The sequence below is a fragment of the Pseudophryne corroboree genome, chromosome 4, assembly GCF_028390025.1.
Source record: "Pseudophryne corroboree isolate aPseCor3 chromosome 4, aPseCor3.hap2, whole genome shotgun sequence".
Lineage (NCBI taxonomy): Eukaryota > Metazoa > Chordata > Amphibia > Anura > Myobatrachidae > Pseudophryne > Pseudophryne corroboree.
Genome location: NC_086447.1, coordinates 54,527,709 through 54,553,432, shown reverse-complemented (window position 1 = coordinate 54,553,432; position 25,724 = coordinate 54,527,709). Strand labels below are relative to the sequence as shown.

The following is a 25,724-nucleotide window of genomic DNA, read 5'->3' as shown; positions in this document are numbered from 1 at the left end:
CGTCACAGAATATGCCCCCATGAATGCTACAGTGGGTGGGGTGGGGGGGGTGGGGGGGGGGGGGGGTGATAATCTACACCAGGTGGGGGCTTTTTAGAAGTAGGCAAAAACGTCCAGTTTTAGTTCCGCAAGCGTTTGATAAACAGACTCTGATTATCAGAATACTATTTGCAGCGCCCTCATAGATCTCACTTACAGATTTCATTATTCCCTAGCTGCACTTTACCCAAAACATTCCACCGGCAAACGGGTGTGGTTTGTTTTATCGACAGTATCTAGGTCCACAATGTTTAGGTCGACCACTATAGGTCGACAGTCACTAGGTCGACATGGATGGAAGGTCGACAGGGTTTCTAGGTCGACATGTGCTAGGTCGACAGGTCTAAAGGTCGACATGAGGATTTTTTTTTTTGTGTGTGTGTCGTTTTCTTCGTAAAGTGACCGGGATCCCAAATTAGTGCACCGCGTCCCCTCGCATGGCTCGCTTCGCTCGCCATGCTTCGGGCATGGTGCCTTCGCTCCGCTACCGCTTCGCTCGGCACACTTTACCGTTCCAATCGTAGTCCACGTGGATCGTTAAGTATGAAAAAAAAAAAAATTTGTGAAAAACTCATGTCGACCTTTAGACCTGTCGACCTAGCACATGTCGACCTAGAAACCCTGTCGACCTTCCATCCATGTCGACCTAGTGACTGTCGACCTATAGTGGTCGACCTAAACATTGTCGACCTAGACACTGTCGATCTTCAGACCGGATCCCCATTGTGTTACACAGAAACCTTCTGCGGTGCCATACTGATTGCAAGCTCTTCAGGCTATAACCTCCTGCATCACCTGCTCCTGTACTGTGCATGGGATGCTTTGTGCAAACATCTCAGAACTCCTGAGTGCAGACAGCCCCAAGGTCACTGCACATAGGACGCAATCTCTGGGGTGGATAATATACACTGCACAATGCAGGAGGCAGCAGCATGCAGCACATGCACACAAGTATCTCACTGTACCATACTGTAACACAGCTGTGGCAATCTGGAGGTGTTACTTCTGCTTGCAGTACAATAGGAATTAGGAATGCAATACAGATCAGCACAAGTGACAGCACCATTACAGTACAGTACAGAGTACAGTACAGTACAGTACAGTGATCGCCTACTGTAGGCTAATGTGTCATTTGGAGGTCGCCCCGCACGTGTTTGCATGGGAAATCAGGGCATTCTTCCTTCTACTGTACATCATGGGGGCAGTACCATCACCCCCCATTACATCTTTCTGCTGACCAATGGAACTTTTACGACACAGGATCTTGCACATGGATGGGACAATGAGGCATGCAGGCATAGATGCTGGACCATAGGAGCTTGCAATCTTGGGAGGCATCACAGCAGGGGTTAAGCTGGATGGATGCAAGTTTGCAAGTTAACCTTGAACGTAGCTGTACCCTGATTGTTCCTCACCTCCCCCCTCCACACCCCACAGCCAAGCCCACCCCACACACACTCATGCATCCGTCCCCTTGTGGTGTCTCACCTGTAGATGCTGGCACTCAGGTGCCAGGTGTTGTGCCAGGCGATCAGATCTGCACGACAAGTGTTCCTTTGATTGTCGTCCTCAGTGGCAGCGTTTGCACAGAGCCTGGCGGCTGATGGGAGCCCCTGGTGCTGCAATATGCATCTGTCTGCGCTTCGCCTCCCCAGACGGTCTCAGTCTCACCGCTGTCTTCAGTCCCGACACTGGTCGCCTTTAGGATCCATGCATTTAGTAGCAAGCACTCACTGCAAATCCTGAGTCTGCAAACCTGGCATGCTGCTGGCCAGAGAGGGGGGGTTTGCAACACCCAGGAAATCTTTACTCTGTGACCCTCTGCACTTCATCCATTCCTAGAACATATATAGATGTTATATATATTGCAAATCTCTCCTTGGATCAGCATGCACTCCAATCTCTGCCTATTACACAGCAATTTCCCCCAGCTTCTGCACCCCACGCGTCTCCCTGTATCCCACCGTCTGTGTTTATCTTTAATCCTATGTCTCCCCTTATAGGTTTGTGTCTGTGTGATCCTCATGGGTTTCTGTACGTCTGTCTGCGTCTCTGATCCTCTACCGCCCCCTATAGGCCATGCCCAGAGCCTGCGATATTGTGTCTAGACCCTCTTGAATCTATTTACAGAGTCTGCTTCCCTTGTTCATTTGTTTTATGGCCGACCCACGTTGTCCCTGAGGGTGCTGCGTTTGTCTTTGCGCCCTTCCCTCCGCCACAGGTCAGGAATCTGCCTCTGTATGTTGGGGGCCCTGGCGGCTAGGCCTGTCAGCTGAGGCCTGCCTGAGAAGCCAGGGTACCCTGCGGGCGAGCACTGGTCAGGGCAGTGGAGCCCATCCACATGTGCAGTGGGTTGCACATTCGTTTGTGAATGTGGAGAAATAAACGAGGCCCTTGTCGCAAACGCAGGATTCCTTCTTAATGGTTCTCGTGCCTGTTCATCGACTCTGGAAACTGCTGTTCCCGCACAATGGGGGTCTTTCTGAGGCAATTTTCGCAGCGCGGCGATCAGGTAAAAAAATGGCAAAACTGCGCATGCGAATGCGCCTAAATGCACACGTGCGTCGTACAGGTACAAACAGCATGGTTGCTGTGCAATGCTTCTAGCGACGAATCCATTCGCACAGCCGATCGCAAGGAGATTGACATGAAGAGGGCGTCTATGGGTGTCAACTGACCGTTTTCTGGGAGTGGTAGGAAAAACGCAGGCGTGACCAAGCGTTTGCAGGGCGGGTGTCTGACGCCAATTCCGGGACCTCCGTCGCTAGGATCATCGCACAGGATAAGTAACTACAGGGCTGGTCTTGTTTTGCACAAAATGTTTTTGTACCGCTCGGCTGTACATGCGATCGCACACTTGCAAAGCAAAAATACACTCCCCCTTGGGCAGCGACTATGGGTTTGCACGGCTGCAAAAAGTAGCTAGCGAGCGATCAACTTAGAATGAGGGCCAATTTCAGGGCTATTTAGCAGCAGTCGAACGCATTCAGCAAAATAACGCCGAAGACCGCAGCCCTCTTGCTCTCAATGGCCGACCTGCAGCAATTTTATCAAGCTCCAAAAAGCTTTTCACATATTATCTGTGATCACTAACGGCAACAGAGGATGGCATTAACATGTCTATGCTATGGGTAAAGCAGTGCCGGAGGGGGATATATGGCTCCCCCACTAGCCGTCTGGACTGCGTACACTCGCTGACCAATGATCGCACATGCACACTAAGGACACCCGGTCAGATCCAGGCGTTAATTTTTTCCACTATTTTTTCCGCTATCAACGGAATTTACTCACCACCGCAACAGCCTCTTATCAGGTGCACTGTCCTGGCAGGAAATGATTGATAAATGGGTCAGAAACGTCGTCTTTCATGGCTGTGAACGGTGGCGTGAAGAGAAGATGCTTTCTGGATCTTTTATTCCTTTTTTTTATTCTTATAAATAGTTGCATTCATACTAATCGCATATGGGGCCTAATTCTGAGTTGATCGCAGCATTAAATTTGTTAGCAGTTGGGCAAAACCATGTGCAATTCAGGGGGGACAGATGTAACATGTGCAGAGAGAGTAAGATTTGGGTGGGGTGTGTTCAAACTGAAATCTAAATTGCAGTGTAGAAATAAAGCAGCCAGTATTTACCCTGCACAGAAACAAAATAACCCACCCAAATCTAACTCTCTCTGCACATGTTATATCTGCCTCCCCTGCAGTGCGCATGGTTTTGCCCAATTGCTAACAAACTTGCTGCTGCGATCAACTCAGAATTACCCCCCTTGTGTACTGCAATAAGAGATGTCCTTTGTGAAAAGCGCTGGTTACTCCACTTCTGGCAGCCACAGAGGGTGCTGGAAGGGATCCACTTGGATCCCTCTAAGAAAGAAAGCAGAAAGAAGCCCATAGGCTTATAGGGTAAGCTGGGAGGGGTCTGTGTTGGATCCCACTCAGGAGGATGCTAACACAAGCCCATAGGCTTCTATAGGGTATGCTGGGAGGGGTCTGTATTGGATCCTTCTCAGGAGGATGCTAACACAAGCCCATAGGCTTCTATAGGGTAAGCTGGGAGGGGTCTGTATTGGATTCCTTTCAGGAGGATGCTAACACAAGCCCATAGGCTTCTATAGGGTAAGCTGGGAGGGGTCTGTATTGAATCCCTCTCAGGAGGATGCTAACACAAGCCCATAGGCTTCTATAGGGTAAGCTGGGAGGGGTCTGTATTGGATTCCTTTCAGGAGGATGCTAACACAAGCCCATAGGCTTCTATAGGGTAAGCTGGGAGGGGTCTGTATTGGATTCCTCTCAGGAGGATGCTAACACAAGCCCATAGGCTTCTATAGGGTAAGCTGGGAGGGGTCTGTATTGAATCCCTCTCAGGAGGATGCTAACACAAGCCCATAGGCTTCTATAGGGTAAGCTGGGAGGGGTCTGTATTGGATTCCTCTCAGGAGGATGCTAACACAAGCCCATAGGCTTCTATAGGGTAAGCTGGGAGGGGTCTGTATTGGATTCCTTCAGGAGGATGCTAACACAAGCCCATAGGCTTCTATAGGGTAAGCTGGGAGGGGTCTGTATTGAATCCCTCTCAGGAGGATGCTAACACAAGCCCATAGGCTTCTATAGGGTAAGCTGGGAGGGGTCTGTATTGGATTCCTTTCAGGAGGATGCTAACACAAGCCCATAGGCTTCTATAGGGTAAGCTGGGAGGGGTCTGTATTGGATCCCTCTCAGGAGGATGCTAACACAAGCCCATAGGCTTCTATAGGGTAAGCTGGGAGGGGTCTGTATTGGATTCCTTTCAGGAGGATGCTATCACAAGCCCATAGGCTTCTATAGAGTAAGCTGGGAGGGGTCTGTATTGGATCCCTCTCAGGAGGATGCTAACAAAAGCCCATAGGCTTCTATAGGGTAACAACAGCAGAAGCCCGGCGTCCAGGGCTTAGTACCTACGGAAAATGCGTCCAAAGTCCGTAAATGGGGCTTTGTCTGCATTTTGCCAGCCTAAAACAGAAAAGTTGTGGTGTTTCCCATAGCAACCACTCAGGCTGTCTATCATTTTCCTATTGCATTCTAGAAAGATAGACAGAATCTTACTGGTTGCTATGGGAACACCACCACTTGTCTGTTTTACAAGCTTTAGTAAATCTACCCCCCCATGATTTACTGTTTCAAGAGAGTAAAATCTGCAAAAGTTGTAGACTGCTGAAAACGTGAAACCATCACGTCTCTTTCTCTGACAATGCGGGCAGTCGTCTCTGTGACAGCGCCGGTCAGACTACGTCACAGTAGCAGTCCGATTCTGTTGCAATCGGAAATGTGGACGGTTCTCGCAGATATCTGCAAATGGAGCATGCCCTGTAGAAAGCGTTCACCAACTGTGCATGTGAGGTGACCACGCGGACTCACCTGACTATTCCGTGTAACGCCAAGCAGCCCCTCTCAGCGTGCCAGGTCCCCGTCATCCTCACTGCTCATAATGTGCGTCTTCTTCACATAAATAAAACAGCTGGGAGCGACAAAACTGCTCTGCTAGATTACACTGGTCAGTCTGCTCTGCGACATTTGTAATCTGCGTGCGAATGAGTCTGAATATGAAGTGCTACAACGCAGCGGGTGCGGCTTTTTCTCACGCTGTGTTCCATTGTGCATCATCTATGACTTTGTACGTGTGTAAGACTGATTACTGTGTGGGTAAATTTGCAGCCCGGGGTCTCTAGTACACGGTGAGTGATGTTTTGCTGCGTCTGAGGTGCGAATAAGACGCAAAATATATAGAAAAATTTGTTGCGCTAAAACTGCTCGGTGCGGCTCAGTCGTGCTGGGTGTTTCGCATTGTATGGTGTATTGAGGCTGCGGGGATTTAATTATGGGCGAAGGGGGCAAGTTGCAAGTGCCAGGGCATTAAACGCTAGCAATGGCGCGCCCTTTGCACAGCTGGCTGATTGCTGGATTCGCCTTCAAGTGAGTGCGGCCTATGGGGTACACTTTTGAGGTATCCCCAGAAAACGCCTGGATTTTTTGGGAGACAGTCGACAAAAACTCTATAATAAATATTTAAATCGGGCAGTACGGATGGTGTAATGGTTAGCATTACTGCCTCACAGCACTGAGGTCAAGGGTTCAATTCCCACCATGGCCCTAACTGTGTGGAGTTTGTATATTCCCCCCGTACTTGCGTGGGTTTCCTCACACAATCCAAATATATACTGCTGGTACGTTAATTGGCTCCCAACAAAATTAACCCTAGCATGAATTTGTGTGTGTGTGTACTAGAGATGAGCGCCTGAAATTTTTCGGGTTTTGTGTTTTGGTTTTGGGTTCGGTTCCGCGGCCGTGTTTTGGGTTCGACCGCGTTTTGGCAAAACCTCACCGAATTTTTTTTGTCGGATTCGGGTGTGTTTTGGATTCGGGTGTTTTTTTCAAAAAACACTAAAAAACAGCTTAAATCATAGAATTTGGGGGTCATTTTGATCCCAAAGTATTATTAACCTCAAAAACCATAATTTACACTCATTTTCAGTCTATTCTGAATACCTCACACCTCACAATATTATTTTTAGTCCTAAAATTTGCACCGAGGTCGCTGTGTGAGTAAGATAAGCGACCCAAGTGGCCGACACAAACACCGGGCCCATCTAGGAGTGGCACTGCAGTGTCACGCAGGATGTCCCTTCCAAAAAACCCTCCCCAAACAGCACATGACGCAAAGAAAAAAAGAGGCGCAATGAGGTAGCTGTGTGAGTAAGATTAGCGACCCTAGTGGCCGACACAAACACCGGGCCCATCTAGGAGTGGCACTGCAGTGTCACGCAGGATGTCCCTTCCAAAAAACCCTCCCCAAACAGCACATGACGCAAAGAAAAAAAGAGGCGCAATGAGGTAGCTGACTGTGTGAGTAAGATTAGCGACCCTAGTGGCCGACACAAACACCGGGCCCATCTAGGAGTGGCACTGCAGTGTCACGCAGGATGTCCCTTCCAAAAAAACCCTCCCCAATCAGCACATGATGCAAAGAAAAAGAAAAGAAAAAAGAGGTGCAAGATGGAATTGTCCTTGGGCCCTCCCACCCACCCTTATGTTGTATAAACAAAACAGGACATGCACACTTTAACCAACCCATCATTTCAGTGACAGGGTCTGCCACACGACTGTGACTGATATGACGGGTTGGTTTGGACCCCCCCCAAAAAAGAAGCAATTAATCTCTCCTTGCACAAACTGGCTCTACAGAGGCAAGATGTCCACCTCATCTTCACCCTCCGATATATCACCGTGTACATCCCCCTCCTCACAGATTATCAATTCGTCCCCACTGGAATCCACCATCTCAGCTCCCTGTGTACTTTGTGGAGGCAATTGCTGCTGGTCAATGTCTCCGCGGAGGAATTGATTATAATTCATTTTAATGAACATCATCTTCTCCACATTTTCTGGATGTAACCTCGTACGCCGATTGCTGACAAGGTGAGCGGCGGCACTAAACACTCTTTCGGAGTACACACTTGTGGGAGGGCAACTTAGGTAGAATAAAGCCAGTTTGTGCAAGGGCCTCCAAATTGCCTCTTTTTCCTGCCAGTATAAGTACGGACTGTGTGACGTGCCTACTTGGATGCGGTCACTCATATAATCCTCCACCATTCTATCAATGTTGAGAGAATCATATGCAGTGACAGTAGACGACATGTCCGTAATCGTTGTCAGGTCCTTCAGTCCGGACCAGATGTCAGCATCAGCAGTCGCTCCAGACTGCCCTGCATCACCGCCAGCGGGTGGGCTCGGAATTCTGAGCCTTTTCCTCGCACCCCCAGTTGCGGGAGAATGTGAAGGAGGAGATGTTGACAGGTCGCGTTCCGCTTGACTTGACAATTTTGTCACCAGCAGGTCTTTCAACCCCAGCAGACCTGTGTCTGCCGGAAAGAGAGATCCAAGGTAGGCTTTAAATCTAGGATCGAGCACGGTGGCCAAAATGTAGTGCTCTGATTTCAACAGATTGACCACCCGTGAATCCTTGTTAAGCGAATTAAGGGCTGCATCCACAAGTCCCACATGCCTAGCGGAATCGCTCCCTTTTAGCTCCTTCTTCAATGCCTCCAGCTTCTTCTGCAAAAGCCTGATGAGGGGAATGACCTGACTCAGGCTGGCAGTGTCTGAACTGACTTCACGTGTGGCAAGTTCAAAGGGCATCAGAACCTTGCACAACGTTGAAATCATTCTCCACTGCACTTGAGACAGGTGCATTCCATCTCCTATATCGTGCTCAATTGTATAGGCTTGAATGGCCTTTTGCTGCTCCTCCAACCTCTGAAGCATATAGAGGGTTGAATTCCACCTCGTTACCACTTCTTGCTTCAGATGATGGCAGGGCAGGTTCAGTAGTTTTTGGTGGTGCTCCAGTCTTCTGTACGTGGTGCCTGTACGCCGAAAGTGTCCCGCAATTTTTCTGGCCACCGACAGCATCTCTTGCACGCCCCTGTCGTTTTTTAAAAAATTCTGCACCACCAAATTCAAGGTATGTGCAAAACATGGGACGTGCTGGAATTTGCCCATATTTAATGCACACACAATATTGCTGGCGTTGTCCGATGCCACAAATCCACAGGAGAGTCCAATTGGGGTAAGCCATTCCGCGATGATCTTCCTCAGTTGCCGTAAGAGGTTTTCAGCTGTGTGCGTATTCTGGAAAGCGGTGATACAAAGCGTAGCCTGCCTAGGAAAGAGTTGGCGTTTGCGAGATGCTGCTACTGGTGCCGCCGCTGCTGTTCTTGCGGCGGGAGTCCATACATCTACCCAGTGGGCTGTCACAGTCATATAGTCCTGACCCTGCCCTGCTCCACTTGTCCACATGTCCGTGGTTAAGTGGACATTGGGTACAACTGCATTTTTTAGGACACTGGTGAGTCTTTTTCTGACGTCCGTGTACATTCTCGGTATCGCCTGCCTAGAGAAGTGGAACCTAGAAGGTATTTGGTAACGGGGGCACACTGCCTCAATAAATTGTCTAGTTCCCTGTGAACTAACGGCGGATACCGGACGCACGTCTAACACCAACATAGTTGTCAAGGACTCAGTTATCCGCTTTGCAGTAGGATGACTGCTGTGATATTTCATCTTCCTCGCAAAGGACTGTTGAACAGTCAATTGCTTACTGGAAGTAGTACAAGTGGGCTTACGACTTCCCCTCTGGGATGACCATCGACTCCCAGCGGCAACAACAGCAGCGCCAGCAGCAGTAGGCGTTACACGCAAGGATGCATCGGAGGAATCCCAGGCAGGAGAGGACTCGTCAGAATTGCCAGTGACATGGCCTGCAGGACTATTGGCATTCCTGGGGAAGGAGGAAATTGACACTGAGGGAGTTGGTGGGGTGGTTTGCGTGAGCTTGGTTACAAGAGGAAGGGATTTACTGGTCAGTGGACTGCTTCCGCTGTCACCCAAAGTTTTTGAACTTGTCACTGACTTATTATGAATGCGCTGCAGGTGACGTATAAGGGAGGATGTTCCGAGGTGGTTAACGTCCTTACCCCTACTTATTACAGCTTGACAAAGGGAACACACGGCTTGACACCTGTTGTCCGCATTTCTGGTGAAATACCTCCACACCGAAGAGCTGATTTTTTTGGTATTTTCACCTGGCATGTCAACGGCCATATTCCTCCCACGGACAACAGGTGTCTCCCCGGGTGCCTGACTTAAACAAACCACCTCACCATCAGAATCCTCCTGGTCAATTTCCTCCCCAGCGCCAGCAACACCCATATCCTCCTCATCCTGGTGTACTTCAACACTGACATCTTCAATCTGACTATCAGGAACTGGACTGCGGGTGCTCCTTCCAGCACTTGCAGGGGGCGTGCAAATGGTGGAAGGCGCATGCTCTTCACGTCCAGTGTTGGGAAGGTCAGGCATCGCAACCGACACAATTGGACTCTCCTTGTGGATTTGGGATTTCAAAGAACGCACAGTTCTTTGCGGTGCTTTTGCCAGCTTGAGTCTTTTCAGTTTTCTAGCGAGAGGCTGAGTGCTTCCATCCTCATGTGAAGCTGAACCACTAGCCATGAACATAGGCCAGGGCCTCAGCCGTTCCTTGCCACTCCGTGTGGTAAATGGCATATTGGCAAGTTTACGCTTCTCCTCCGACAATTTTATTTTAGGTTTTGGAGTCCTTTTTTTACTGATATTTGGTGTTTTGGTTTTGACATGCTCTGTACTATGCCATTGGGCATCGGCCTTGGCAGACGACGTTGCTGGCATTTCATCGTCTCGGCCATGACTAGTGGCAGCAGCTTCAGCACGAGGTGGAAGTGGATCTTGATCTTTCCCTAATTTTGGAACCTCAACATTTTTGTTCTCCATATTTTAATAGGCACAACTAAAAGGCACCTCAGGTAAACAATGGAGATGGATGGATTGGATACTAGTATACAATTATGGACGGGCTGCCGAGTGCCGACACAGAGGTAGCCACAGCCGTGAACTACCGCACTGTACTGTGTCTGCTGCTAATATATAGACTGGTTGATAAAGAGATAGTATACTCGTAACTAGTATGTATGTATAAAGAAAGAAAAAAAAACCACGGTTAGGTGGTATATACAATTATGGACGGGCTGCCGAGTGCCGACACAGAGGTAGCCACAGCCGTGAACTACCGCACTGTACTGTGTCTGCTGCTAATATATAGACTGGTTGATAAAGAGATAGTATACTCGTAACTAGTATGTATGTATAAAGAAAGAAAAAAAAACCACGGTTAGGTGGTATATACAATTATGGACGGGCTGCCGAGTGCCGACACAGAGGTAGCCACAGCCGTGAACTACCGCACTGTACTGTGTCTGCTGCTAATATATAGACTGGTTGATAAAGAGATAGTATACTCGTAACTAGTATGTATGTATAAAGAAAGAAAAAAAAACCACGGTTAGGTGGTATATACAATTATGGACGGGCTGCCGAGTGCCGACACAGAGGTAGCCACAGCCGTGAACTACCGCACTGTACTGTGTCTGCTGCTAATATATAGACTGGTTGATAAAGAGATAGTATACTCGTAACTAGTATGTATGTATAAAGAAAGAAAAAAAAACCACGGTTAGGTGGTATATACAATTATGGACGGGCTGCCGAGTGCCGACACAGAGGTAGCCACAGCCGTGAACTACCGCACTGTACTGTGTCTGCTGCTAATATATAGACTGGTTGATAAAGAGATAGTATACTCGTAACTAGTATGTATGTATAAAGAAAGAAAAAAAAACCACGGTTAGGTGGTATATACAATTATGGACGGGCTGCCGAGTGCCGACACAGAGGTAGCCACAGCCGTGAACTACCGCACTGTACTGTGTCTGCTGCTAATATAGACTGGTTGATAAAGAGATAGTATACTACTAATATTATATACTGGTGGTCAGGTCACTGGTCACTAGTCACACTGGCAGTGGCACTCCTGCAGCAAAAGTGTGCACTGTTTAATTTTAATATAATATTATGTACTCCTGGCTCCTGCTATAACCTATAACTGGCACTGCAGTAGTGCTCCCCAGTCTCCCCCACAATTATAAGCTGTGTGAGCTGAGCAGTCAGACAGATATATAATATATATATAGATGATGCAGCACACTGGCCTGAGCCTGAGCAGTGCACACAGATATGGTATGTGACTGACTGAGTCACTGTGTGTATCGCTTTTTTCAGGCAGAGAACGGATATATTAAATAAACTGCACTGTGTGTCTGGTGGTCACTCACTATATAATATATTATGTACTCCTGGCTCCTGCTATAACCTATAACTGGCACTGCAGTAGTGCTCCCCAGTCTCCCCCACAATTATAAGCTGTGTGAGCTGAGCAGTCAGACAGATATATATAATATTATATATAGATAATAGATGATGCAGCACACTGGCCTGAGCCTGAGCAGTGCACACAGATATGGTATGTGACTGAGTCACTGTGTGCTGTGTATCGCTTTTTTCAGGCAGAGAACGGATTATAAATAAAAGTGGTGGTCACTGGTCACTATCAGCAAAACTCTGCACTGTACACTACTGAGTACTCCTAATGCTCCCCAAAATTAGTAAATCAAGTGTCTCTCTAATCTATTCTAATTCTAAACGGAGAGGACGCCAGCCACGTCCTCTCCCTATCAATCTCAATGCACGTGTGAAAATGGCGGCGACGCGGGCTCCTTATATAGAATCCGAGTCTCGCGATAGAATCCGAGCCTCGCGAGAATCCGACAGCGTCATGATGACGTTCGGGCGCGCTCGGGTTAACCGAGCAAGGCGGGAAGATCCGAGTCGCTCGGACCCGTGAAAAAAAACATGAAGTTCTGGCGGGTTCGGATTCAGAGAAACCGAACCCGCTCATCTCTAGTGTGTACATGTGATAGGGAATATAGATTGTAAGCTCCACTGGGGCAGGGACTGATGTGACTGGCCAAATATTCTCTGTAAAGTGCTGCGGAATATGTGTGCGCTATATAAATAACTGGTAAATAGTTTAAATTTAGTTTTTTATTTACATTTTATAAAGATACAGATATAAAGGGGGAAAAAAAGGAAAATAAATGCGCTTTTAATAAGAACATAAATACAGACATGCTACCAGGGCCGTTTCTAGCCAATTTGGCTCCCAGTGCGAGATTTAAAAATGCGCCCCCCCCCCCCATTCACATAAGAAAAAATGCGCCCCCCCCCCTCCATAGATATTAAGAGGAAAAGTATGCGCACGCGCCTTCGGCAAGGGGGCGTGACCTCGTTAAAATGGGAGTGGCTTTGTTAAGATGGGTGTGGCCTCATCTGATCTCATCATCACGGCCACCACAGGATAAAAAAAAAAAAAAAAAGTCCTCCTTTACACATTACAGCAGGCACGCGACCGCATTTTACACAGCACGGCAGGCAAGTGTCCCCATTTTACACAGCACGGTAGGCAAGTGTCCCTATTTTACACAGCACGGTAGGCAAGTGTCGCCATTTTACACATTGCGGCAGGCACGTGCCCCCATTTTACACATTGCGGCAGGAAAGTGTCCCCATTTTACACATTGCGGCAGGCACGTGCCTCCATTTTACACAGTACGGCAGGCAAGTGTTCACATTTTACACATTGCGGCAGGAAAGTGTCCCCATTTTACACATTGCGGCAGGAAAGTGTCCCCGTTTTACACATTGCGGCAGGCAAGTGTCCCCATTTTACACATTCCGGCAGACAGGTGTCCCCATTTTACACATTCCGGCAGACAAGTGTCCCCATTTTACACAGTACGGCAGGTGGGGGGGGGGGGGGGGGGGGAGGGAGAGAGAGAGGGAGAGGGGCTGACTTACATTTGAAGCGGTTCTTCCCGCTCTTCAGCCGCCTCTCCTTTGTCTGCGCAGCGCTGGCCGTCTTGGCTCCCCCTTCTCCCTTCTCCTGAGTGCCCAGCTCGGGGGGCGGGGTTTCGCGGAATGACGTGAATGCGTCGTGACGTCACGACGCAAACGCGTCATTCCGCGAAATCCCGCCCCCCGAACTGGGCACTCGGGAGGAGAGGGGAGGGGGGTTTGAAAGTGCTCAGGAAGTGCCGCGGCGGGCGCCCCGTGCGGTTGCACGGCTCGCCCGCCGCAAGAAACGGCACTGCATGCTACAGTATAGTACAGTTTGTATAGTTGAAACATTTATGTTTGAGTAGAAATAATGTTGACAATGACACTTATATTACAGTTTTATATAACCCCAGGCAGTCATTGTGCAGCACAGCATAAGTAAAGGTCCCCATATATCTACAATTGAGGAACTTCTGCGTTTTGAAGATGTTTGTCCCAAAAAATTGAAGATGTATGGGGTATACCGATTGCCGATTCCAGTCACAAAGTAATGGTTACTGCTCAATCAGGTTTTTAAACTTGCTTAATTTCAGCAATCAGTCTGGAGGATCCAGCCCCAGTCAGCCATGTCTGCAGAGTTCAGCAGTGGGGACATATTTCATTTAAAAAAATTGTGTCACGATTGGCTCTCTCTCTGTGCCATTTTTAAAATTGAAGATGGCCACAGCGAGTCAATCATGGACGACCAGTCGTGGCAGCGCCCCACCCCCATTAGGCTGGCTGATATTAGCCAGCGCAAGGCAGATGCAGACAGTGCAAGGGCAGAGGAGGAGCTGACAAGAGCTGCTGAAGACGGAAGACGCTAAAGGAAGTTCTGGTGGGCAGTGGCCGTGCAAAAGAGCTTAAAGACCGCTGCCCCCAGGTGAAGATAAAAGAAAAAGACAGATTTGGGAGGACCAGAGGACTGAAGTAAGCACAATCTCTAACAGAATTGAGTACGCTGACATACAGTTCCCAAGAAGCTCCTCCTGGCTGTGTGACACACTAATGGGCTGTGTGCGGATGTGCAAATGCTGTATACAGGACGAGTGTGCCCTCTGTGCTGTACCCATAATAGCTGGCATTGCTGAAGCTCGCTGGCTCCTGCCCCTGTGCACCTTTAGTCACAGCCCTTATGTTTCCACTGGCCAGCACATATGATAAGTAGCAGAGTGCTCTGTGGATTGTTCCATTACCTCAAATATTGATTCACATGCTCTCTGCATTATCAGGCAGTCATTCACATGCTCTCTGTATTATATGGCAGTCATTCACATGCTCTCTGTATTATATGGCAGTCATTCACATGCTCTCTGTATTATATGGCAGTCATTCACATGCTCTCTGTATTATATGGCAGTCATTCACATGCTCTCTGTATTATATGGCAGTCATTCACATGCTCTCTGTATTATATGGCAGTCATTCACATGCTCTATGTATTATATGGCAGTCATTCACATGCTCTCTGTATTATATGGCAGTCATTCACATGCTCTATGTATTATATGGCAGTCATTCACATGCTCTATGTATTATATGGCAGTCATTCACATGCTCTATGTATTATATGGCAGCCATTCATATACTCTCTGTATTATCAGGCAGTCATTCACATGCTCTCTGTATTATATGGCAGCCATTCATATACTCTCTGTATTATCAGGCAGTCATTCACATGCTCTCTGTATTATATGGCAGCCATTCATATACTCTATGTATTATATGGCAGTCATTCACATGCTCTATGTATTATATGGCAGTCATTCACATGCTCTATGTATTATATGGCAGCCATTCATATACTCTCTGTATTATCAGGCAGTCATTCACATGCTCTCTGTATTATATGGCAGTCATTCACATGCTCTATGTATTATATGGCAGTCATTCACATGCTCTATGTATTATATGGCAGTCATTCACATGCTCTATGTATTATATGGCAGTCATTCACATGCTCTATGTATTATATGGCAGTCATTCACATGCTCTATGTATTATATGGCAGTCATTCACATGCTCTCTGCATTATCAGGCAGTCATTCACATGCTCTATGTATTATATGGCAGTCATTCACATGCTCTATGTATTATATGGCAGCCATTCATATACTCTCTGTATTATATGGCAGTCATTCACATGCTCTCTGTATTATATGGCAGTCATTCACATGCTCTCTGTATTATATGGCAGCCATTCATATACTCTCTGTATTATATGGCAGTCATTCACATGCTCTCTGTGTTATATGGCAGTCATTCACATGCTCTCTGTGTTATATGGCAGTCATTCACATGCTCTCTGTATTATATGGCAGTCATTCACATGCTCTATGTATTATATGGCAGTCATTCACATGCTCTATGTATTATATGGCAGTCATTCACATGCTCTATGTATTATATGGCAGCCATTCATATACTCTCTGTATTATATGGCAGTCATTCACATGCTCTCTGTATTATATGGCAGTCATTCACATGCTCTATGTATTATATGGCAGCCATTCACATGCTCTATGTATTATATGGCAGCCATTCACATGCTCTATGTATTATATGGCAGCCATTCACATGCTCTATGTATTATATGGCAGCCATTCATATACTCTCTGTATTATATGGCAGTCATTCACATGCTCTCTGTGTTATATGGCAGTCATTCACATGCTCTATGTATTATATGGCAGCCATTCATATACTCGCTGTATTATATGGCAGTCATTCACATGCTCTCTGCATTATCAGGCAGTCATTCATATGCACTATGTATTATATGGCAGTCATTCACATGCTCTATGTATTATACGGCAGCCATTCACATGCTCTCTGCATTATCAGGCAGTCATTCATATGCTCTTTGTATTATCAGGCAGTCATTCATATGATCTCTGTATTATATGGCAGTCATTCACATGTTCTCTGTATTAAATGGCAGTCATTCACATGTTCTCTGTATTAAATGGCAGTCATTCACATGCTCTCTGTATTATATGGCAGTCATTCATATGCTCTCTGTATTATATGGCAGTCATTCATATGCTCTCTGTATTATATGGCAGTCATTCACATGCTCTATGTATTATATGGCAGTCATTTATATGCTCTCTGTATCATATGGCAGTCATTCACATGCTCTCTGTATTAAATGTCAGTCATTCACATGCTCTCTGTATTATATGGCAGTCATTCACATGCTCTCAGTATTAGATGGCAGTCATTTACATGCTTTTCTGTATTAGATGCCAGTCATTCACATGTTCTCTGTATTATATCGCAGTCATTCACATGCTCTCTGTATTAAACGTCAGTCATTCACATGCTCTCTGTATTATATGGCAGTCACATGCTCTCAGTATTAGATGGCAGTCATTCACATGCTTTCTGTATTATATGGCAGTCACTCACATGCTCTCTGAATTAGCTCACAGTCATTAACATGCTTTCTGTATTAGATGGCAGTCATTCACATGTTCTCTGTATTATAAGGCAATCATTCACATGCTCTCTGTATTAGGTGGCAGTCATTCACATGTTCTTTGTATTATATGGCAGTAATTCACATGCTCTCTGTATTAAATGTCAGTCAGTCACATGCTCTCAGTATTAGATGGCAGTAACTGACATGCTCTCTGAATTAGATCACAGTCATTAACATGCTTTATGTATTAGATGGCAGTCATTCACATGCTCTCTATTAGGTGGCAGTCATTCACATGTTCTCTGTATTATATGGCAATCATTCACATGCTCTCTATATTAGGTGGCAGTCATTCACATGTTCTTTGTATTATATGGCATTCAATCACATGCTCTCTGTATTAAATGTCAGTCAGTCACATGCTCTCTGTATTATATGGCAGTCATGTACATGCTGTCTGTTTTATACTGTATAGTGGTCATTAATCCATTGAGGTGATATATGGGCACTTTCATGATATGCAGATCCAATCAATGGATGAAAAATATCTGCAAATCACTGAAACAAATTTGTAATATATGGGCGCAGATTGGAAGATTGAGGAATCTTTAAATCTGGAAAAAAATGGTTAATAATGTTTGAACATTCACAAGCAACTGGGACTCTCATGTAGATTTACTAGATTCCAAAGCATATGGGGACACCTGCCGTCGTGACCAAATTTTTTTACATTTCAGGAGCCACTTTCTGCTATCATATAAAAACCTCTCATGGCCGATAGTTGAGTTCACCAGGCCAACACATTCTGAGAAAAAGTGCGTGACAGAAGCCACACAATGTATAGCAAACCTTTCCCAACATACACAGATTGCTAACGTACATTATAGCTGGAGCACAGAAGTCATAGGGATAATTCAGACCTGATTGCTGGGCTGCGTTTTCCTACAGCGGGCGATCAGGTCTAAACTGCGTATGCATATGCACCGCAATGCGCAGGCGCGTTGCACTGGTACAAAGCGGATCACTGCTCAGTTATGGGTTTGTGCGAAGGATCCATTCGCACAGCCGATCGCAAGGAGATTGACAGGAAGAAGACATTTGTGGGTGTCAACTGACCGTTTTCTGGGAGTGTTTGAAAAAACGCAGGCGTGTCCAAGCGTTTGCAGGGCGGGTGTCTGACGTAAATTCTGGTCCTGGACAGGCTGAAGTGATCGCAGCGGCTGAGTAAGTTCTGGGCTACTCAGAGACTGCACAAAATCTGCTTGTACAGCTCTGCTACACATACGTTCGCACACTTGCAAAACAAAAATACACTCCCCTATGGGCGGCGACTGTGTGAACGCAGGACTGTAAAAACCCGCTAGTGAGCGATCAGGTTTGAATTAGCCCCATAGAGTCCTCCATGTTGATCCCAAATATACAAATCACCCAATGATGATGAGGAATACGTATTGCGTGGCATGTTAAGCTGGGCACACACTTTTGCGATCGGTTAAACGCTCCAGATCAGCCAAGTGCTCTGTCCTCAGCGTGAGCCCCCTGCGAGCCCCGTATACACTGTGCTAGAAATCAGGGACGCTGAGAGGGGGAAGAGGGGAGGGTACTAATTACCGCTGGCCCAGGTCTGAGGGAGGGGTCCAGGTCCACCCCCTTCCCATTACTTACCGGGCAGCTGCAGCTTTTGACCTCAGCCCAGCACATATATTTGTCAATTACAGTTTAATTCAGGACTAAAATAAGACTAAAATGAAAACATAGATCCAGTGACTAAATCTTAACTAAAGCAAAGCAAAGAAACATGCGACTAAGACTGACACTAAATTTAAAATCCTTGTCAAAATTAACACTGGAAGTAGTGTATAAAATTTTTAAGAACATTGATGTGTTCTAGATATTTGCAAAAAATAAATATTACCTGCATTGTATATTGCACCTATTTGTTCTAACAAAATGAAGGCATTCATTTGTATATGATATATGGGAGTATTATGATAAGTCAGACTTAGTATGTAACACATTCTCAGCCTACTTTACCTACATTACTAAGCACATAGTTAAAGGTATGCAAACTTCTCAAGGGAATATTTAGAGAAATGTTCTTCAGCTAAATCCATTATAGTATCATTAAACTGTTTGCAAAAGTTATGAATAAAACATTGACTAAAATTAGACTAAAGTGAAAACTGAGATCCAGACTAAATCTTGACTAAAACAAAGCAAAAAAAAAAAGAAAAGAATAAAATGTGACTTTAAATCAAAGTCCAGTTTTAATAAGCGACTAAGACTAAAACTAAATTGAAAATCCTTGTCAAAATCAACACTTCCACTCATATGCAAGTTACATGTGTGTGAGTCTATAATCACATAAAGCACTTTGGACTTATTGCAGAGAGTTAGGGATCAGTAGCAGAACTTGTGAGCGGTGGGCCCAGGTGCAAAAAAATTAAATTTAGGCCCCCCTCCTCTACCCCCATCCCAAGTTCACAATATGCCACACGGCAATGGGTGACGGAGAGGCAGAGGGCGACAGCGTAAGGCAGGGGGAGACAGAGGTTAACACAGAGAGGCAGAGGGTGACAAAGGAAGGCGAGGGAAGGCAGAGGGTGACAGCGGAATACAGGGGGAGGCAGAGGGTGAGAGGGTGACAGCAGATGGAAGAAGGTAAGAGCAGAAATCAGAGGTGAAGAGGCAGTGAGTGACAGGGGAAGTAGTGAGTGACGGAGAGGGTGACAGGGAGGAGCAGTGGGTGACAGGGGTACTAGTGCAATGTCCTGCACGGTGCGGAAAACAGGTGGTATGTACCTTGGTGGCGGCTGGGACACAGCGGTCTTCGCTCTGTCCCTAACAGGGGCCACCACCCTTCTGCTTTGCTCGGTTTGGCACTTGGTCAGGCAGACTCTGACAGTGCCACATATACCGGTTGTAAGCTACCCTTAATTCACAAACAGTGGTGAATCAGAGAAAATGTGGTAACACTGGGCGCCTAAGTCGCATACGGCACATGTACCATAGAAATATATCAGCAAGTGCCCAGCATGCGGTTGTAAAGTCTGATTGGTATAGCAATAAGTCATACATGCCAGGCATGGCAATGACTATAGGTAATGTACTGAACCTCGCCACTGGAGAGATCTTACAGTAAGCAATCCCGGGCTGTTGTGTACAGTATATCCTTATGTGACCATAGTCCCGTCTGCACTCAGCTATTTACAGAAGACCCACTTGTTCTTGACTGCATATCTGTGACTTTGAGATCTATTTACTAAACCTTGGATGGAGATAAAGTGGATGGACATAAAGTACCAGCCAATCAGCTCCTGTCATGTCATGGAAATAGTAATTTCTTTGACTGTTGCTGACTTCCATTCTTCCCAGCCGCTGCACGACTTTGCTTCTTAAAAACTTTGCAGATCTTTGATCATATGTCTTAGATGGTTTCCCTTTATTGTATCTCATAGATCTTCTACTTTGTTGTTGGATTTGGACATTTGCACTGTCAGCTGCTATTTCAGACAAGCTTTCTCCTGCTGGTATCTCCAGTGTAACAAACGTCTCTTCTGTTTCTTATTTCCACTTTATTGTAGGTGGTGCTGTTTCTTGGAATATTACATCTCATGGCTTTACGAGCTTTTTCTTAGTGGTATCTCAATGTCTGTATCCCTTGCTTTCTTGGCAATATCCAAGCATGATACCCCTCCAATTTGGAATCTATCTTGCGTCTTTTCTCTTTATGTATGTGAGCATACACTTTGCAGCCAAATAGTATGAGATTGATGCTTGGCTTAGTTCCAGACCACGCCTCTTTTGGTGCCTTGCCTTGTAGTGCACCTGTGCATGCATGATTCTTTAGGTATACTGACGTAGACACTGCTTCTGCCCAACAGTATTTTGGTAGGTTGGATTTAACTCTGGTTAGGGACAACAGGTTTGTATTATTTTGTAAGTCAGTCACTCTGTGTCACATACCATCAAGGTACGTTTGGGCGTTATCTTACCCCAGGTTTCCTAACCACCTGTGCCAGAGTTCCATAGATTGTGGCTCGGAGCCTATCATCGCACAACACTCTTCTGTGTCTCGGACATATTGGCACTGGGGTGTTGGTGCTATCACAATACAGTACCTCTTCTAGTCTGCACAACACCCTTACCCTTTGCAAACTTGACCTTGAGACCTTTGATTCTTTAGGTATACTGACGTAGACACTGCTTCTGCCCAACAGTATTTTGGTAGGTTGGATTCAACTCTGGTTAGGGACAACAGGTTTGTATTATTTTGTAAGTCAGTCACTCTGTGTCACATACCATCAAGGTACGTTTGGACGTTATCTTACCCCAGGTTTCCTAACCACCTGTGCCAGAGTTCCATAGATTGTGGCTCGGAGCCTATCATCGCACAACACTCTTCTGTGTCTCGGACATATTGGCACTGGGGTGTTGGTGCTATCACAATACAGTACCTCTTCTAGTCCGCACAACACCCTTACCCTCTGCAAACTTGACCTTGAGACCTTTCTGCTATAGGACACTTATGGCAATGAGGTTTGTATCCATATCTGGTACATATAACACATCTTGAATATCAGTGACCATGGTGGCCTCACCTCTTATCTTTAGAAGAACCGTGATTGTCCCAACTTTAGTGGCTGTAAGTACCTTATCTATAAGTAGTTTTGCTGTACAAGATAAGCGCAAAAGTACGCCACCTCACTACTACGCAAGGAATGCCCTCCTAGCCTCACATGCACATTGGCAGAGATCTGGGCGCACTTCAGCATATGAAGACACCCACAAAGAGGTATCAGCACCCTGTCTCAGCCATTAAGTCCTTTGTATATGAGGGACAATATCTGCACCTAATTTTATATATAAACCAAGAAGACACAAACTGAACCTGATAACCCCAGATGTCATGCAATTAGCACCTCAACCTCTTCTATTGCAAGTGAAATACCACCATTAACTGGCACATGGACGTGAGCAGAGACAGACTGAAGTGCCGGTTATTAATTTGCTCCTGATATTGCTCATACGGGGGGTGGTCACTTCTTTTAGTTAGAGACTGAAATACAGAGATTATAAGAGGACACCGTAAAAAGTTCAATCATTAATTCCTGCTGATAAATTTCTACTTTGTCTTATTCCAGATTTTTGTTGGTTTGTTTATTTGCAGTGCCCAGTCCTGATTACAGGAGCGTTCACTCAAAAGTATTTACGGATTATGTAAACTGCCTATTCACAATGCACTTATGACGGCTAGATTGCTGTGTTATATGGTGGTCACTGTGTTGTTCTCTACTTTATAGGGTGATCAATATGATGTTCTCTGCATAAAATGGTGGTCACTGAATCTGTGCATATTGTATGGCAGTCACTGATGCTCTCTATATTGTATGGCAGTCACTATGGCTCTCTGTATTATATGGTGGTCACTGATGCACTCTGTATTATATGGTAGTCACTCTGTTGTTCTCTACTTTATAAGGTGATCAGTATGATGTTCTCTGCATAATATGGTGGGCACTGAAATTCTACATACTGTATGGCAGTCACTGATGCTCTATATATTGTATTGCACTCACTGTATTATATGGAGGTCGGTGGTCACTGATGCTCTCTGTATTATATGATGGTCAGTAAGATGTTCTCTACTTTATAGGGTGATCAACATGACGTTCTCTGCATGATATTGTGGTCACTGAATTTCTACGTATTGTATACCAGTAACTGATGCTCCCTATAATGTATGGCAGTCACTGTGACTCTGCGTATTATAGGGAGGTCACTGATGCTCTCTGTATAATATGATGGTCACTATGATGTTCTCTACCTTATAGGGTGATCAATATGATGTTCTCTGCATAATACTGTGGTCACTGAATCTGTGCATATTGTATGGCAGTCACTGATGCTCTCTATATTATATGGCAGTCACTATGGCTCTCTGTATTATATGGAGGTCACTGATGCTCTCTGTATTATATGGTGGTCACTGTGTTGTTCTCTACTTTATAGGGTGATCAGTATGATGTTCTCTGCATAATATTGTGGGCACTGAAAATAAGAATTTACTTACCGATAATTCTATTTCTCGGAGTCCGTAGTGGATGCTGGGGTTCCTGAAAGGACCATGGGGAATAGCGGCTCCGCAGGAGACAGGGCACAAAAAGTAAAGCTTTAGGATCAGGTGGTGTGCACTGGCTCCTCCCCCTATGACCCTCCTCCAAGCCTCAGTTAGGATACTGTGCCCGGACGAGCGTACACAATAAGGAAGGATTTTGAATCCCGGGTAAGACTCATACCAGCCACACCAATCACACTGTACAACCTGTGATCTGAACCCAGTTAACAGTATGATAACAGCGGAGCCTCTGAAAAGATGGCTCACAACAATAATAACCCGATTTTTGTAACTATGTACAAGTATTGCAGATAATCCGCACTTGGGATGGGCGCCCAGCATCCACTACGGACTCCGAGAAATAGAATTATCGGTAAGTAAATTCTTATTTTCTCTATCGTCCTAGTGGATGCTGGGGTTCCTGAAAGGACCATGGGGATAATACCAAAGCTCCCAAACGGGCGGGAGAGTGCGGATGACTCTGCAGCACCGAATGAGAGAACTCCAGGTCCTGCTTAGCCAGGGTATCAAATTTGTAGGATTTTACCAACGTGTTTGCCCCTGACTAAATAGCCGCTCGGCAAAGTTGTAAAGCCGAGACCCCTCGGGCAGCCGCCCAAGATAAGCCCACCTTCCTTGTGGAATGGGCATTTACATATTTTGGCTGTGGCAGGCCTGCCACAGAATGTGCAAGCTGAATTGTATTACACATCCAACTAGCAATAGTCTGCTTAGAAGCAAGAGCACCCAGTTTGTTGGGTGCATACAGGATAACAGCAAGTCAGTTTTCCTGACTCCAGCCGTCCTGGAACCTATATTTACAGGGCCCTGACAACATCTAGCAACCTGGAGTCCTCCAAGTCCCTAGTAGGCGCAAGGCACCAAAATAAGCTGGTTCAGGTGAAACACTGACACCACCTTAGGGAGAGAACTGGGGACGAGTCCGCAGCTCTGCCCTGTCCAAATGGACAACCAGATATGGGCTTTTTTGAGAAAAAAAACCACCAATTTGACACTCGCCTGGTCCAGGCCAGGGCCAAGAGCATGGTCACTTTTCATGTGAGATGCTTCAAATCCACAGATTTGACTGGTTTTAAACCAATGTGATTTGAGGAATCCCAGAACTACGTTGAGATCCCACAGTGCCACTGGAGGCACAAAAGGGGGTTGTATATGCAATACTCCCTTGACAAACTTCTGGACTTCAGGAACTGAAGCCACTTCTTTCTGGAAGAAAATCGACAGGGCCGAAATTTGAACCTTAATGGACCCCAATTTGAGGCCCATAGACACTCCTGTTTGCAGGAAATGCAGGAATCGACCGAGTTGAAATTTCTTCATGGGGCCTTTCTGGCCTCACACCACGCAACATATTTTTGCCACATGTGGTGATAATGTTGTGCGGTCACCTCCTTTCTGGCTTTGACCAGGGTAGGAATGACCTCTTCCGGAATGCCTTTTTCCCTTAGGATCCGGCGTTCCACCGCCATGCCGTCAAACGCAGCTGCGGTAAGTCTTGGAACAGACATGGTACTTGCTGAAACAAGTCCCTTCTTAGCGGCAGAGGCCATAAGTCCTCTGTGAGCATCTCTTGAAGTTCCGGGTACCAAGTCCTTCTTGGCCAATCCGGAGCCATGAGTATAGTTCTTACTCCTCTACGTCTTATAAGTCTCAGTACCTTAGGTATGAGAAGCAGAGGATGGAACACATACACCGACTGGTACATCCATGGTGTTACCAGAACGTCCACAGCTATTGCCTGAGGGTCTCTTAACCTGGCGCAATACCTGTCCCGTTTTTTGTTCAGACGGGACGCCATCATGTCCACCTTTGGTATTTCCCAACGGTTTACAATCATGTGGAAAACTTCCCGATGAAGTTTCCACTCTGCCGGGTGGAGGTTGTGCCTGCTGAGGAAGTCTGCTTCCCAGTTTCCATTCCCGGAATGAAACACTGCTGACAGTGCTATCACATGATTTTCCGCCCAGCGAAAAGTCCTTGCAGTTTTTGCCATTGCCCTCCTGCTTCTTGTGCCGCCCTGTCTATTTACGTGGGCGACTGCCGTGATGTTTTTCCCACTGGATCAATACCGGCTGACCTTGAAGCAGAGGTCTTGCTAAGCTTAGAGTATTATAAATTTACCCTTAGCTCCAGTATATTTATGTGGAGAAAAGTCTCCAGACTTGATCACACTCCCTGGAAATTTTTTCCTTGTGTGACTGCTCCCCAGCCTCTCGGGCTGGCCTCCGTGGTCACCAGCATCCAATCCTGAATGCCGAATCTGCGGCCCTCTAGAAGATGAGCACTCTGTAACCACCACAGGAGAGACACCCTTGTCCTTGGATATAGGGTTATCCGCTGATGCATCTGAAGATGCGATCCGGACCATTTGTCCAGCAGATCCCACTGAAAAATTCTTGCGTGAAATCTGCCGAATGGAATTGCTTCGTAGGAAGTCACCATCTTTACCAGGACCCTTGTGCAATGATGCACTGATTTTAGGAGGTTCCTGACTAGCTCGGATAACTCCCTGGCTTTCTCTTCCGGGAGAAACACCTTTTTCTGGACTGTGTCCAGAATCATCCCTAGGCACAGCAGACTTGTCGTCGGGATCAGCTGCGATTTTGGAATATTTAGAATCCACCCGTGCTGTTGTAGCAGTATCCGAGATAGTGCTACTCCGACCTCCAACTGTTCCCTGGACTTTGCCCTTATCAGGAGATCGTCCAAGTAAGGGATAATTAAGACGCCTTTTCTTCGAAGAAGAATCATCATTTCGGCCATTACCTTGGTAAAGACCCGGG

General features: G+C 46.2%; 1 protein-coding gene across 1 annotated transcript in view; it reads right to left on the bottom strand.

Annotated features, from left to right (window-relative positions):
* NCOA1 (nuclear receptor coactivator 1) overlaps positions 1–1,941 on the bottom strand; it is a 492,550-nt gene extending 490,609 nt beyond the window's left edge. The window contains exon 1 of the mRNA XM_063915049.1: positions 1,528–1,941. The gene's annotated coding sequence lies outside the window, so the exon portion shown is untranslated. The remainder of the gene's footprint in view (positions 1–1,527) is intronic.
* Between the last annotated feature and the right edge of the window lie 23,783 nt (positions 1,942–25,724).